The sequence below is a fragment of the Rhinopithecus bieti genome, unplaced genomic scaffold, assembly GCF_001698545.2.
Source record: "Rhinopithecus bieti isolate Rb0 unplaced genomic scaffold, ASM169854v2 scaffold_33444, whole genome shotgun sequence".
NCBI lineage: Eukaryota > Metazoa > Chordata > Mammalia > Primates > Cercopithecidae > Rhinopithecus > Rhinopithecus bieti.
Window position 1 is genome coordinate 314,287 of NW_016814544.1, and position 17,105 is coordinate 331,391.

General features: G+C 38.0%; 1 protein-coding gene across 5 annotated transcripts in view; it reads right to left on the minus strand.

Annotated features, from left to right (window-relative positions):
- The window catches only part of LOC108514874 (olfactory receptor 4C11), a 416,510-nt gene that overhangs the window by 301,590 nt on the left and 97,815 nt on the right, over window positions 1–17,105 (minus strand). Inside the window, exon 1 of one of the 5 annotated variants that reach the window (XM_017851396.1) lies at window positions 15,838–15,897. The exons of 3 other annotated variants lie outside the window; for them this stretch is intronic. The gene's annotated coding sequence lies outside the window, so the exon portion shown is untranslated. Of the gene's footprint in view, window positions 1–15,837; window positions 15,898–17,105 lie in introns of those variants that run through there. One more of the 5 variants, XM_017851398.1, reaches the window with a different exon arrangement.

The following is a 17,105-nucleotide window of genomic DNA, read 5'->3' on the forward strand; positions in this document are numbered from 1 at the left end:
AAATAAATAAATAAATAAATAAATAAATAAAATTCAAAATTCCAAAAAGGTGCTAGACCATCCGATTCTGGGCTCTTCTTTGCTGGGAGGTTTTTGATTACTGCTTTACTCTCCATAATCATTATTGACCTGTTCAGATTTTCTTTCTTCATGATTCAGTCTTGGTGGGTTGTATGTTTCTAGGAATTTATCCATATATTCTAGGTTACTCAATTCGTTTGTGCATAGTTGTTCACAGTAGGCTCTTATGATCCTTTGTATTTCTATGGTTTACAAAAATATGCAAACTAAACCATGTGTCATTTAAGGATTCATAAATATGTAGTAACATGATAAAGAGAAGCAAGAGAATAGTACACACAAAAATGAGGATCATAGTGAGGGAAAGGTGCTAGGTAAGAATGAAAATGTATCAGTAAGGTAAATTTTAATTTGCTTAGTAGGTTGTTAGTTAATTAAAATCATCATTTTTCTGAATTCACTATCTCAACTGTTGTCTCTCTCTCACCCTGTGGTGACTGGCATTTACACTTGGTGAAGCATTAGCCATATTTTTATTGTTTGTTCAATACACTTTCCAGAGGAGGAGAACCAAAGCCTACTGCTTTCACAGCTTTGAATACCACTGAGCACTGAGTTAAATTCAGATGACTGATCCTGCAGGTCATTTTATTTCTAACCTTCAGGCTATAGGGCTCCACTTTATGGGCATAGGAATGAAAGTGGCTTCATCAACCAGGTTCATGTCTCTTTTTACTAAATGACTCCTGGCAGTTATGTTATAGCCCTATCTGAAACTCTTCAATGGATTCCCATGACTCTTGGAATAAAGCCCAAACCCCAAGACTGCCCCACGGCCACTACCCCACCTTGTACCACTCTGGCTCTTGCTATCTCTGTTTCAGCCCACTGGCTCTCTTCAAGTCTTCACGCTCTTTTCTGCCACAGGCTCTTTGCTCCTGATCCCAATGGCTGAAACATTTTGTCAACTCTCTTGCCCTCCTCCATCTCACTTGGTCAATCTGCCACTCACTTTCAGATCTCAGCACTATTATCACGTCTCAATATAGCTTTACCCACTATCCCAGAGTGCTTCCTCACTAAGTCAAGGCTTCCTGTGACATATTCAGTAGCAATTACCATGGGTATAATTTTATATTAATTTATGTGGTGTGTTAATTTGTCTCCCTCTCTAGCCTGCAATATCCATGAAGCAAGGATTTCTTGACATGTTAGAGACACTCAGTAAAGATATGCTAAATGGAGGAAGAAATGAATGGATGGATGCTAATTCTAAGGGGCTACAGCAAAAAAAGTCCTCCTTGGCCTCTCTCATGGAAATCTATCCTTTTGTTTAACAACTCACCAAAAGAAACTTCTCCTGCTCCTTCATTTTTATGTCTGTACCTTAAGCTTATACTGTTTACCTAGAAAACCATTTAAAGTTTTCTTATTGCAAGAATTTTCTGATTCCAAAAATATGTTTATGTAATTTCTTCCAATTAGATAGATAAATTTAATTAAGTATATGAGAATAATTCCATATTCTAATTTTGAATTTTTTTTAATTTTATCATGGTAAAAACACTTATTATGACATCTATCCTATTAACATTTTTAAGTGTATAATACAGTATTGTTTTCTATAGGCACAATATTGCAAAGTCGATCTCTAGAAATTATTCCTCTTGCATAAATGAAATTTTATACCTGTTGATTGACACTTCCCATTTCCCCTTCCTCCAGTCCCTAGCAACCACCATTCTATTTTTTCTTTCTGTGAGTTTGACTATTTTAGATACCTCATGTAAATAGAGTCATACAGTCTTTGAGGTTAATTTATGTTGCTGCTATTATAGGATTTCCTTTTTTCTTAAAGCTGAATAATATTCCATTGTATGTATACACATCTTTAATTCATTTACCCATCGATGGACATTTAGATTCTTTCCTCACTGTGCCTATCGTGAATGATGCTGCAATGAACATCAGAATGCTAATATATCTCTGAGATTCTGATTTCAATTTTTTTGATAAATATCCAGAAGTAGGATTGCTAGATAAAATTCTCACCAATATTTATAAGGATCTACCATCAATAAGTACTGATATATACATTTCATGGGCATTATTCCATTTAATCCTCAAAACAGGCCCATTGGGCATAGGTACTATAATTAACCTCATTTTTTTTAGATATAAAACCTGAGGCTTAAGGAGGCCAAGCAATTTGCCTGATGTTGCAGGTAGAAATTGGTAGAGTTTCAGACCCAGGAATATCTGACTCCACAGTCAATGCTCACAGTTAATTCCCATGCCAGGAAATCCAAAGTAAAAGACAAGAAAGTGGCATATATTCAAGCCAGGGAAAATTCATCTTCTTTACAGCTATCACAAGGAAGTGGCATTAAGTTCAAGCCAGGAAAATTCATCTTCTTTACAGCTATCTTCATATGGCTTTCTCTGATCCTGTTTTCTCTAAAACTTTACTCTTCTTGACAGAACTAGGTAGTGAGAATTTGCCTGCATTTTTAGTTGGACATCAAGTAAGAGTGCCTGGATTCGAAGTCAGAAGTCTAGACTCTAATTTCTGTTTATTAACTTAGTATCCTACAGTGAACTTGGCCATGTCACTTACACGCTCCATACCTCAATCCCCACATTTGTATACGTGTGATGCATAATATTTCCTGGCCTATGTGCATCATAGGATGATTGTGACAATTACGTGAAGTAAGACAAATAGAATGGTTTTATAAGTTGGCAACACCCATTCACATTATAGTTACTGATGTTCTACAATGAGGGTTCTTCCCATCCTAGATCCACAAAAAGCATGAAAGGCCACAGAGTCACCGAGACCTACAGGATGAAGACACTGAATCATTTTAACAATGACAGAGTACCTTTCCCCAGAGGCTTATGAGAGGCGTATGAGTCACAAATGAAAAAATGATTTCTCCTGTTGCAACAAGTAACATCCATGAGTCATCTTGCACCTTTGACTGTAATTAATCCCCTGGTACCAGCCTGCAGATCTCAGAGGCTGTGGGGCAGGTAGTAGAAAGCTGAGATTCTGGTTATCCAAACTTCTGATTAACCATGTGAGTGCACAATTCTTATTGTCGGAAATCTTACCAATGGTGTATAATATAATATTTGTTGCCTAGTCAGTGTAAATAAAGGATGATCTTGTCTGCTTTCTTGCTAGTCAGAGACACTTCTGGTACAATCCTAAAAGTGCAGAATGCATAGGAAATTAAACTTGAGCTCTATTGAAGGCAGAGATATACTCAGTTATGTTTTCTTTCCCAGAACTGTTTATGAAAGTTTGAAAATACAGCAATGTTGAAATAATTTTATAGTGAATATCTATATGGCCATCACTTGATTTCAACATTACTACTTCAGTAAATTTCCTCCATCCCATGTCTATTCATCTATTCATCTCTCAATATATCCATTAATCCATTTTATTTTGTATGTACTTCAAGTAAATTTCCTGAGAGTACTTTTAAAACTAAACGTAAAATAATTCAGACAACAAAGTATCTTTTTCCTCTTCAATAAAGAATTGGTACAAATTCAGAAAACTAACAAGGAAATTCTGACTTAAACTTGACACTTGACCAACCGGACCTCATAGACATCTACAGAATACTCCACCCAACAATGACAGCATCATGCAATATACCTTTATAACAAACCTGTACATGTACCCCAGAATCTAAAATAAAAGTTGAAAAATAGGCCGGGTGCGGTGGCTCAAGCCTGTAATCCCAGCACTTTGGGAGGCCGAGACGGGCGGATCACGAGGTCAGGAGATCAAGATCATCCTGGCTAACACGGTGAAACCCCGTCTCTACCAAAAAAATACAAAAAACTAGCCGGGCGACGTGGCGGGCGCCTGTAGTCCCAGCTACTCAGGAGGCTGAGGCAGGAGAATGGCGTAAACCCGGGAGGCGGAGCTTGCAGTGAGCTGAGATCTGGCCACAGCACTCCAGCCTGGGCGACAGAGTGAGACTCCGTCTCAAAAAAAAAAAAAAAAGTTGAAAAACAAATTGGTAAAAATTGTGTAGCAGTCACATCTCTAAGAAAACATAATGTAGTTATCATTTCTAAAAAACCAATTATTAACTCCCCACAGATTAAACCTTCTCATATAGAGAGAGATATCATATATAGATATATGTAGATACCTATATTCTCATATATATCTACTTATCTCTCATATCAGAGAGATATCTAGAGAGAAATATCTATGTAGCTATCTAGAGAGATATATAAATAGATAGATATCTATATATAAAAACTATATATATAGGTATAACAGAGATATATATGAGAGAGATATATAGATATCTTCATGATCCTTCACTTATATCTTTATTATTCTCTTTCATTTGTAACATTAATTGAGCACTTACCATATATCAGGCATTGACCTAGGTGATATGAATGAAGAGTTAGAAGCCACACCTCTAGGAGTTTATAGTCTAGCGCAGAAGGCAATCAACAAACAAGTAAATGGAAGAAAAACCAAGATGATTACATTTAAAGAAAATATATAGGATGATGTGAGAGAGTATGATAAGCAGGGGACTAGATTAGTTCTGGAGGTCAGGGAGAGGGGAATCTGAGAATATTGAAAGAGACTGTCATGACATCCTGAGAAGCAGAATCATCAAAGGCAAGTGCAAAGGCCCTGAGGCAGGAACAAATTTCTGTTCAGACAGCAGAGTAGGAGGCCTGCGTGACTGTAGAACCGTTTGCAAGGTGGTTTCCTCACTGTTACTTAAATTTCATTCCTCCATAAGTATGGTTGGCCTTGGCTTTTTGACAGCATTTGAAATAATTTTCTATTACTTATGCAAGCATAGTTTTCTCTGGATTTAAATTACTAGTTAATATTCCCTTTATAAGCTCTCATGCCCTGTGCACCTCACTGATACAAATGATCTCTGCCTGTGCCACTCACAAGACTGAAAACTCCACGAGAACAGTGACTCTGTATACTGTTATTCACCATTTTATCCCTAGCAATGTACCCCTAGCAATAAAATCCTTAGCATTTTATCCTAACAATGAACTGGGGTCCATTGTTTGGCATACAGACATAGAGTGGGTGTTCAATGAATATTTTTCTAATAATTAGTTTGTTAGTTAATTAGAACAATGATAGATAAGCCTAGAATTGAATTGAGCTCATATTGGGGAAAAAAAATCTAAAATTCTAGCTGAAAAGTTTGTGCTTCGCTTGGTAGACCAGAGGGGTCCATAGAGAAGAATACAAAGAAACCTGCCATAAGATCCTGATGGGCAAGATCATGAGAGGCAAGTGCAAAGGCCTGTGAGCCAGGGCATAGTTTAATTGGAATTGAGCTCTGGGAAAACCTAACTTAAAACCACACAAAGGAAAGATTGGAAGAGTGAATAGCGTGGAGGTGGGAAGATCAATGAAGTTGCTATTGTGAAACCTGGGTGAGAGATAATGAGCTTGGCTGATGCTAAAAATATGCAACGTAAGGGAATACATAGAGACGCATTGTGGATACTGAATCCATAGAACACAGTAAGGAATTAAACATTCAGGGGAACCCAAAGACACCCCAAAGTTTGGATTGTAGGTGGCAGCAAAGTAGAGGATGAAGAAAAGTAGAAGGTGAAGCAAAAGCAAAGGGCTGCTTTTAAGCATCTTGAGTCTATGGTATGAAAAGAAAACCTAAATGAAGACGCATAGCAGACAATTGGAGAAAATGTCCTTCTGGATCTTAAAAGGAAAATAAGGACAAAAGATACCAACTTGAGCATACTCCCCAGAGAGTTCACTGAGGAAAACAGTAGAGAAGGAGACTTGATTTGACAGAGAATCTTAAAGCTGTTTTCACTGCAGAAGAGAGATAAGAAAGCGGGATCAGTAGTGATAAAAAAGGATTAGCCGAGACCTAGCAGGAAGCATAAGACAGTGTATGATGCAGAAGGTGGGAGAGGAAAAGGTTTAGAGGTATGGCTAATAAACAAAGACATGTCCTGAGAGAAGGCATTATAGATGCAAGCCCATTTAATTTCATGTTTGACCAACTTCGTTCAGTTTGAAAAAATTGAGTTGGGTTCATACCAAAAAGAAACTAAACATCCAGGCTGATGAATGTATAGTGGATATGTTGCCACTGTATCCTAAAAGGATAATTTTGCTAATGTTTGAAAGCTTCTCATCATTTTAAAAAACACAAGAGAGAGATCTTATATTTGCATACTGCAAAAAACAAGTTTTCTGAAATACCACAAACATAAAATTGTAAAGTTTATGTGAAACATTAAGGATAAGTGGAATAGGATCCTCATTCTCCCTAATGACCACCTGGAAACTATAGCTGGCCCAGGCCCCACCTGACTAAACTGAGAGAGGAGGGGATCAATATTTCAGCAAATTAAGATGTCCCAGCATGCGGGTTGGAAAGTTCTGGTCTATACCACTGAAAGTCCAGATTTTCCTACTAATCCTACAGGCACAGATAATATTCAGCCAGTTAACCTGCATCAGTTATTAAAATATTACTAATATTTTACTAAATACATAAAGATAACATATTTACTAAAATATAAAGATAGTATTTATCTTTATATTAAAATATAAGACACTATCATGTTAGCCAGTAAATAGCCAATACCCTAAATCCTACAATTCCTGCCAACCTACTCCTTTTGCCAAGAGGCCCTGACCCTCACCCCAGCCTGCGACCAAATGGGGGTGGGTGGTAGTTGAAAGGCTTATTTACAAAGAAAGAAATAGCTTATTTACAAAGTAAGAAAAAAGCTTATTCACAGAAGATAAATATGCTGCCCAAAACAAAATTCAAACTCTAGGCTTCAAATGAGTTGAGCTTGACTACCTCAACATGGCCTATTTTAAACTTCCCAATTAAGAAAACAATCAAAGCCACAATATGTCACAACATAGTGACAAAACAATACATATGAGGCCCTTTATAAATTCTGTCCAAATTATTGCAAAATCTGAATATCCAAATTATTGCAAAATATGAACGTAAAATAAATAAATGCATTGCCTTAAAAGCCTCTTACAACTCAGGCTATTTTTTCTACCCTATATTCCCACATTTGTTACATTTTATGGCACTTAAAAAAACACTTATTTCTATCATTAGCTACCTTCTCTATACTGCATCTAACTCCTTTTGCCTAGGAAAAGGAAACTTTGCAATTATTTTCTATTTCTATCTTCGATAAAGATAATCTAGCAATGGGTGGACCTAAAAGCCTAGCCAGTGACCATTTATTTACAAAAGACATACTATTCGTTTTGTTCAGATGAATACTTTAAACTACAGAAGCTCAATGGGAATTCAAAGGGAGGTCATGAAATCTTTGAGTCAGGAAGAGAAATTGTTTGCAGAAAAGCTTTAGTACGCAGGTTGTACATCGCATCCTAATGGTGTGAATGCAATAAAGAAAACAATCTGTGGTCATTTTTATAATCTACCACACCATGGTAGATTTCTACTCAGAGTAAATTGTTTTTCAACTGACACCCAGATCAGGATATAATCCATTCTACCATAGCTGTGTAAATGAAAAACACTCAAATGAAATCTCTGTTAAGAGAAGGATGGCTTTTCTGCTCATTATTGTATTCCCAGCATCTGTTAAGTGTCAGGAATGTATTAGGTGGTAATTAAAATAGCTGTTTAATTAGTGAACAAGGACTACACGTAGAAAATTCGAATGTATCTACTAATGACAAAACTTGCTAGCTACATTTCATTACAGCAAACGGTTTAGCAGTCCATGTTTTATAAGGACTTCCTGGGTCCAGTAACTGCATCCAAAACATTACAACAGAAGCTCAAATCTCCAGCCAAAACTTGAACTCAGTGATTAGCAAAGATGGCTAACTTTATTTATTTAAATTATTTTATTCATTGTATTTTATTTTTTGAGACGGAGTCTTGCCCTGTCACCCAGGCTAGAGTGCAATGGTGTGATCTCGGCTCACTGCAACCTCTGCCTCACAGGTTCAAGCAATTCTTCAGCCTCAGCCTCCCAGGTAGCTGGGATTACAGGCGCACACCACCGCATCTGACTAATTTTTGTATTTTCAGTAGAGACAGGGTTTCACCATGTTGACCAGGCTGGTCTCGAACTCCTGACCTCAGGAGATCCACCCACCTTGGCCTCCCAAAATGCTGGGATTACAGGCATGAGCCACTGTGCCCAGCCCCGGCTAACTTTATTTTTTTTTAAATATTAGTCTAGACAATGATGGAAGAAATATGGCATCATACAGAGAACATTTTTGGACAGATATAATATGGGGAAGAGAATACTACACAAGCTGAAAGACAAAGAATTTATTATTCTGTATGTGTGTTCCATTGTTGTAGCAAAATATAATTGATTGTCTATCCACTACTCATTCTCCTTTATTTCTTCCTGAAAGGACTATTATTTTGTGTGGAAGGTAATGCAGCCGCATAAATAAAGACTTTATGTCTAAGCTTCCATTGTAGCTATGGTGGCACTTGTCTTAGTTTGCATTCCTGAGATATGGCTGTGAGTAAAGGTTACGTACTGTGGGAGAAAATGTAGTGAAGAATGAAGCTTATTACCTAAAGACAAATCTGACCTTTGCCCTCAGCTACGGGGAAACAATCTCTAAATCACTGGAATGTACTCCCTAATAAGAATGTCTTTATTTGCTTGGAGGCTTTGGCCACTGGACAGTCTAACAATGTGATTTGTGATGCGGTCTTTAGGATAGTCTGGATTTAAACCTCCAGAGGCACTGGAGACTGAGGTATTATTCTGAACCTCCCAGAGTACCTTGAATCTTAAATATCAGTCATGTGGTCAGTAAATAATCAAGTCCCAATAAAAACTCTGGACACCAAAGTTTCAGGTGAGCTTCTTGGGTTAACAGTACTCCATGCATATTGTCACAGTTAATGAAGAGAGTAACACATCTCTGAGGACTATTGCGTTACAGGTCCCCCATGAGGTTACTTAAGGGTATATATATGCCTACTTCCTGAACCCTGAAGGCTGGGTGGTGAGCTAAGGCCATGGTGCCCAGTGAAGGAACAGGTATCCCTGAAAATCTAAACATCCCAGAGAGTATCTGAGAACCTACCTAGAAAAGCAGTCTCATTGCATGCACACAGTACACAAAAAGCCAGAAAAATTAGCTTAAAAGCAGTTTAGAGATGGGAAGAGGCATGGATCTCTGGAGCTCTCCTGCTGCTGTCCAAGAGTGTCCTGTACGTAAGTCCTAATAAACACATCTGTGAAAAAAAACATTTTAAATGGTCCATTTTCAAGGTATGATAAATCTAAGTACTGGCAGCCAGCCTGCAGATGTGACAAACCACACAGTTCATGCACCTAAAAAGTCACAATAAGCAAAGAGAATATAGAGGATGGGTCAGCCCAGAAAAGAGAAGTTTCATTATTGGGAAACTGAAACTTATGTGGGGAAGGAGACCAAGGTATAACCTAATAAGGGGGATAATGAAACTTAGGCAATGTCCAGTAAGATTGTAACCCCATAGTACTCAACCAGTGAGGAACTGGGGGAGGGACTTGTGTGCTAGGAGATAAATTACCTGTTGGAACTGCCCCAGGTGTGCCTGCCTACCAGACACCCAATCTTCCAAGGCCACCATTAAAAGACTCGTTTCTGCTGTTGTTTGTGTCTCCGAGTCCATTCTTTGGTTTGGATGGATGAATGTGTTTCACAAACTTGGGGGCTCACCTGGGATCTCTGTGCCTGTGTGGAGCGGGACTCCAGTTGAGAGGCGAGATGCCTCCCACCTGATTTAGGCGGCCCGCTTTGTCCAGATGTCCCAGCTCCCCACAGAGGCCATAGGCAAACCAGAGACTGTTATTCAGAAGGCAGCAGAGGAGACACAAGGATAAAAGTAGGCACCACAGCAACCAGGCAACCTCATTCATGAGCCAAGGTAGGAAAATTGGGCTATATGTACTGCCTTAGTGGTTGGGCATTTTTGGTGGTCAAGTGTGTGTAACTGAGAAGTGTCCTAGATACGAAGTGAGTGCAGAGTTCCATTCTCCCACAAGGGAAATAGCCAGAGATGGAGGAAGCGATTCTCAGGGTGTGCAAAAAAATCTCCAGTAGTGGGGGTTGAGTACACAAGGAAATGTTCAGACACAGAGACTGACCAAAAATGGAAAACAGAAATTCTAGGCCTAGAGGACAAAGGAAAGAGGGAGCCAAAGAGAATCCCTTTGACATTTTCCTGGATAGTCCTTTGGGGAGAATGCTGCAGGTTTGGAGAGACAACCCTCTAACCAGAGACAAGGAAAAGCAAAAGATGATAAAGTATTCCTGTTTTATCTGGCCCAAAGACCCCATTCATAAGCCTTCAGTGTTGAGGCCTAAATTTGGCTCAGATGAGCATTGGGTGTGCCAAGCTTTAATTCTCTATGTGAATGATAAGACTCCATCCTCACAAGAAAAGGCAGGTTATGCTCTTAGCTGAATCAAGGAATTAGTCCCCATGTTCCCCCTCAAAGAAGAAGAAAAAGAACCTAGTAAAAGCCCTTGCCTAGCAAAAGCCCTGGACCCCCATCATGCTTGCCCCCTCCATATGTCTCACAACATAGGGGACAGGAAGATCAAGGGGCAGCAGGTGGGTCAGAGAAAGAGAGACCTGGAGACCACGGGGAAGACGAACCAACTCCTCCTTTAAATCCTTAATCCAAATTTAAGAAAATAATTAGAACAGTGTAAGAGGAATATTGTGAACTTCCCTATTCCTTCCACACAACAGGCATTGAGCATGTTCCCTCTTAGCAAAGTTCTCGTGGGACAGGGAGAGATTGGCTTTGTAAATGCTCCTCTTACAACTACTGAAGTTAAGAATTTCAAGAAGGAAATGAATTCACTCCTAGAAGATCCTCTCATTTTAGCAGACCAGCTGGACCAATTCCTAGGACCTGGCTTTTACACCTGGGATGAAATGATGTCTGTCATGAATATCCTGTTCACGAGAGAAGAAAACAATGATTAGGAGAGGGGGCATGACCATTTAAGACAGGCAACACCCTCTCGGGCAAGAAGTTTTGCCAGATGAACAAAAATTTTCAAATGTCGATCCCAAATGGTAATAATGATCCCAGGGACCAGGCCCAAAAGCAGGACCTCAGGAAACTATAATTAAAGGGATCAAAGAGTCCACTCCTGGCACACAAAATGTCTCAAAGGCATTCAAGATTCAACAAGAAAAAGAGGTAACTCCCTCTGCATTCCTACAGAGGCTCAGAGATCAAATGAGAAAATACTCCAGATCAGATCCAGAGGACCTAGTAGGGCAAGGCCTTTTGAAGGTTAACTTTGTAACTAAGAGCTGGCCTGACATTATAAAAAAATTACAAAAAACTGATGAATGGAATGAGAAACCGATGGAGGAATTACTGAGTGAAGCTGAGAAGGTCTTCGTAAGAAGAGAAAAGAAGCAGAAACAAAAAGCCAAAATCATAGTTTCCACTGTGGAAGAGGTAGTCAGGAAAAGGTTAGACCAAGATCTCCCTCAAAGGAGATAAGGTTTTGACACAGAGAAAGAAGGGAAATTCAGGGAAATCTCCTAAGACAAAGTGGATGTTATAACTGTGAAAAGCCAGGGCATCTTAACAGAGAATGTCCTGAATGGAAGAAAGAAGAAAAGGTTATCCCTCTCATGACTACTGATGAAGACTAGAAGGGTCAGGGGCTCCTTCTGAGTAGGTCTCACCAGGAACCCTTAATAAATTTGAAGGTGGGACCATGCTCAACATGACTACTTATCAGGGAAATGCAAGTCAAACTACAATGAGATACTTCTTCATGCTTGTTACTATGGCTACTATTAAAAACACAAAAGATAAGTGTTACAGGGATATGGAGCAAAGGAAACCCTTGTATACTGTTGGTGGCAATGTAATTTGGTACAGCCATTATGGGAAACAGTATAGAGGTTCCTCAGAAAGTTACTACTTCTGGTCATTATCCAAAGGAATTTAAATCAGGATATCCAGAAGATATCTTTTTTGCCCATATTTTTGCAACATTATTCACAATAGCCACAATATTAAAACAACCTAAATGTCCATCAATGAATGAATAAAGAAAAGGTAGTACACACACACACTTTCTCTCTCTCTCTCTCTCTCTCTCTCTCTCTCTCTCTGAAATAGTATCCAGTCTTTAAAGAACAAAGATGAAGGTATTACATTATCTGACTTCAAACTATATTATAAGGCTACAATAACCAAAACAGCATGGTACTGTTTTGACACAATCACAGATACATAGATCAATGGAACAAAACAGAAAACTCAGAAATAAAGCTGCCCACCTACAATAATCTGTTTTTTGGCAAGTCAAGGCCAACAAAAATAAGCAATGCAGAAAGAACTTCCTATTCAATAAGCGGTACTGGAATAACTGGCTAGCCAAATACAGAAGACTGATTTCATCACATACAAAAATTACTCAAAATTGATTAAATATTTAAATGTAAGACCTCAAACTATGAATATCCTAAAAGAAAACCTAGAAAATACCCTTTCTAACATCAGACTTGGCAAAAAAATTTTGGCAAAGTCTTCAAAAGTAACTGAAATAAAACAAAATTGACAAGTGAGACCTAATTAAAAATCTTCTTCACAGCAAAAGAAACTATCAATAGAGTAAACAGACAACCTACCGGATGGGAGAAAATATTCACAAATGATACATCCAACAAAGGTCTATATCAACAATCTATAAGGAATTTAAACAAATTTATAAGCAAAAAATAAACAACCCCATTAAAAAGTGGGCAAAGAACATGAACAGACTCTTCTCAAAAGAAAAAAAATACGCAGCCCACAAACATATGAATAAAAATGTTCAGTATCACTAATGATCAGAGAAATGTAAATCAAAACCACAATGAGATAAAATCTCACACCAGTTAGAATGGCTACTATTAAAAAGTCAAAAGACAATAGCTGCTGGCCAGGTTGTAGAGAAAAGGAAATGCTTATAGACTGTTGGGAATGTAAATTAGTTCAGCCACTGTGGAAAGCAGTCTGGTGATTTCCAACAACATAAAACAGAGCTACCATTTGACCCAGCAATCCCACTACTGGTGTATACCAAAAAGACACATGCACTCATATGTTCGTCACCATGCTATTCACAATAGCAAAGACATGAAATCAACCTTTGTGCCCATCAGTGGTGAACTGAATAAAGAAAACATGGTACAAATAAACTATGGAATATTATGCAGCCATTAAAAATAATGAAATTATGTCTTTTTTAGCACCATGGATGGAGCCAGAGGCCATAATCCTAAGTGAATTAATGCTAGAACAGAAAACCAAATACTGCATGTTCTCATTTATAAGTGGGAACTAAACATTGAGCACATATGGACATAAATGTGGAAATAATAGACTCTGGAGACTACTAGGGGACAGGAAGGGAAGAGGGTATGGGTTGAAAAACTACCTATTGGGTTGTATGCTTCACTACTTGAGTGCAATATATTCATGTAACAAACCTGCACATGTAACCCCTGTATGTAAAATAAAAGTTGAAATTTTAAAAAAATTATATGTGTTTGTGTGTGTGTATGTGTGTGTGTGAGTGTATGTATGAATTAATCCATTTTCACACTGCTATCAAGAAACTACCCAAGACTGGGTAATTTATAAAGTAAAGAGGGTTAATTGACTCACAGCTTCTCATGGCTGGGGAGACCTCAGGAAACTTACTATCATAGCAGAAAACAAAGGGAAAGTGAGGCATGTCTTACATGGCAGCAGGCAAGAGAGAAGAGTACAGGGGAAAACTGCTAAACACTTTTTTAAACCATCAGATTGCAAGAGAACTCACTCACTATATTAGTCTGTTTTCACACCACTGATAAAGACACACCCTAGACTTGGCAATTTTTAAAAGAAAAAGGTTTAATAGACCTGAAGTTCCATGTGGCTGGGGAGGCCTCACAATCATGGTAGAAGGCAAGTAGGAGTAAGTCACGTCTTACATGGATGGCAGCAAGCAAAGAGAGACAGCTTGTCCAGGGAAACTCCCAGTTTTACAACCAGCAGCTCTCATAAGATGCATTCACTATCACGAGAACAGCATGGGAAAGACCTGCCCCCATGATTCAATTACCTCCCACTAGGTCCCTCCCCCAACACATGGGAATTCAAGATGATATTTGGGTGGGGACACAGCCAAACATATCACCCACTACCACGAGAACAGCATGGGGGAAACTTCGCCCATAATCCCATCACCTCCCACAAGGTCCTTCCCTTGACACAAGGGGATTACAATTTGAGTTGAAATTTGGGTGGGTACATAGAGCCAAACCAATCAGTGTAAATACACACATTTATGTATGTGTGTGTGTGTTTGTGTGTGTGTGTGTTTGTCCACATAAAAATCAAACTTTTCTGCACAGCAAAAGTAAAAAAATTAATATTGAGATATAAATAAACTAAATATCAACTCTTATAAAGGAGGGTACTTAACTGAAAATATCATTTTAAAACAAAATACTTTTTCAGATGGCAACATATATAACAGATAATTCACATAAAATAAAAAAATAATTATTCTGAGAAATATAAAAAGATATCCAACCTGTTTCATATGAGAAAGGGGTAAACAAAATATATTATTTTCACTTATAAAATAACAAATTTTAATAAAGGTTTTCTAACTATCTATTAGAATTTAGAGAAATAGTCACTAGATTTGGTAGAAGTAGTATAAATTGGTACAGCCTCTGGTGGGTAGCTGAGCAATAAGTATCAAAAGTTATCATTATTATACCCTTTACTCAGTTTTCTCTCCAAAATACCTTTTAATCCTACAGATATATTCACAATAATTTAGAGTAACATTGTTTATATTAGTAAAATACTGAAAACAATCTAAACGTCACCAACGGGTGGGGGAAAGAGTCTGATTAAACAGAGTAATGAATGCAACTGTTCAATAAAATATAATACAAGCAATAAAAAGAGTGAGGCTTCTCTCTTCACACTGATGGAGACAAATCACCCCAAAAAATGTGAACACGTGTGAATAAGACACACATTCTCTTTGTTACAGGCGGAGTAAAGTATGTTTTCAAATGCAAGGCACGTCTTGTATATCTGGAAGAAGAACAAGAGCTTGTAACAGTGGTGATCCCCAGGGAAGGAAAATGAAGATCAGAAATCAAGGGATAGGTGGGGACATGGTTTATACTCCACACACTTTCATATTTCTGAGTTTTGTACCATGTAGATGGTTTGTTATTTATCCCTCACACTCAGAAAAAGAGAAGGTGAGGGTAAGACATCAAAGCAGGAAGAAAGAAAAAAGAATGAAGAAAGAAAAGAATAAAAGGGAGGAAGAAGGTTAAAAATAAATTGTCAGTAGCAGGGCAGTTCTCAAAAATGAGAGCAAAAGTCCCTGATGGCATGAAAACAAGAATTTTGTTCCCCCTGGAGAGCTTAACTTTGCTTCAGCAGAAAATAACTAGCAAACATTGTTTTTCCCAATTACATCTGAGCCCCTGGAACCTCAGGTTCTCCAGGGAGTGGGTATTGATCTCTCACGCCCCAGCTATATTCTCGCTGATGAGGACGAACTGAAAAGACAGACCTTGGTCAGCAATCAGTGCCAGCTGCCAAAAGAGAATGTGTAGGCAACCTCAACCTAAGTAAAACAAAGCAAATAGCATTTTGTTCAAAGTCTGCCATGTATCATGCCAGTGCATGGTGGAAATTTTGGAGCAAAAGGTTAATCAAATCCCCAGCATGTCTCACCTCAAAACCAGGAGGAATTTCTTCATCCCTGATAGTTTGATTCAGGCTGAGTATTACCTGGGAAAGAATATGAATGAACAAACAATTGTGTGAATCAGTCAATCGACTGATCAATTAAGCAATCAATACAATATGCCTTTAATGTATTATTTGCATTGTTTTTAAAGTCATTTGCTGGGCATACCTTTCATTCCCAGTCCCGTGTTGGGAATTTACATAAATTTCCTCACTTAAACCTCACATCACTGCACAACAGACCCTATTTTTTTGCCTTCATTTTTAAACTTTTTATTAGGAAATATAGATTCACAGGAAGTTTCAAAGATAATAGGGAGAAGTCTCACATATCCTTCACTCACTTTTCCCTCAATGGTTCAATCTTACATAATTATAATATGACATCAAAACAGGATTTTGATGCTGAGACAGTTGTATGTATAGCTCTATGCCATTTCATATGTGTGTAGATTTGTGTAGCTACCACTGCAGTTTAGATACAAACTTGTTTGATCACAGATCTCAGATTCTACATGTCTCCTTTGTGCTACCCTTTCTGGTCATACCACACCCCTCCACTAACCACCCCAACCTCTAGCAATCACCAATCTGTTCTGTATTTCTATAATTTTGTCATTTTGATAATATTTGTAACTGGAATTACATAGTATATGACCTTTTGATGTTGACTTTTTACACTCACAATAATGCCCTTGAGATTCATCCAAGTTTCTGCATCTATCAATAGTTTATTCCTCTTTTATTTTGAGTAATATTCCATAGTATGGATGTGCCACAATATGTTAAACCATTCGCTTATCACAGGGCATTTGATTGTTGACAGTTTTTGGCTACTACCAATATAAATGTTATAAAAAATTTTGTACAGGATTTTGTATGAATATAAGTTTTATGCAAATATAATTGCCCACAAGTCCAAGGACTGGGTTGTATAATAAGGGTATGTCTAGCTATCTATGCAACTGCCAAACTATTTTCCAGAATGACCACCATTTTCACCAGCAATGTATAAGAGACCTAGTTACCGTGTCTGCCAGCATTTGCTACTGTCTTTGCTTTTGCATTTTAGCCATTCTGCAGTGATACCTCACTTGCAGTGTAGTGATACCTCATTTTGTTTTTACGTTGCATTTCCCTAATGGCTAATGATGTTGGACACCTTTTCATATGCTTATTTACCAACCATGTAGCACTTTTTGGTAAAATGTCACTCATGTCGTTCATTCGTTTTCTAAGTTGATTTTTTTTCA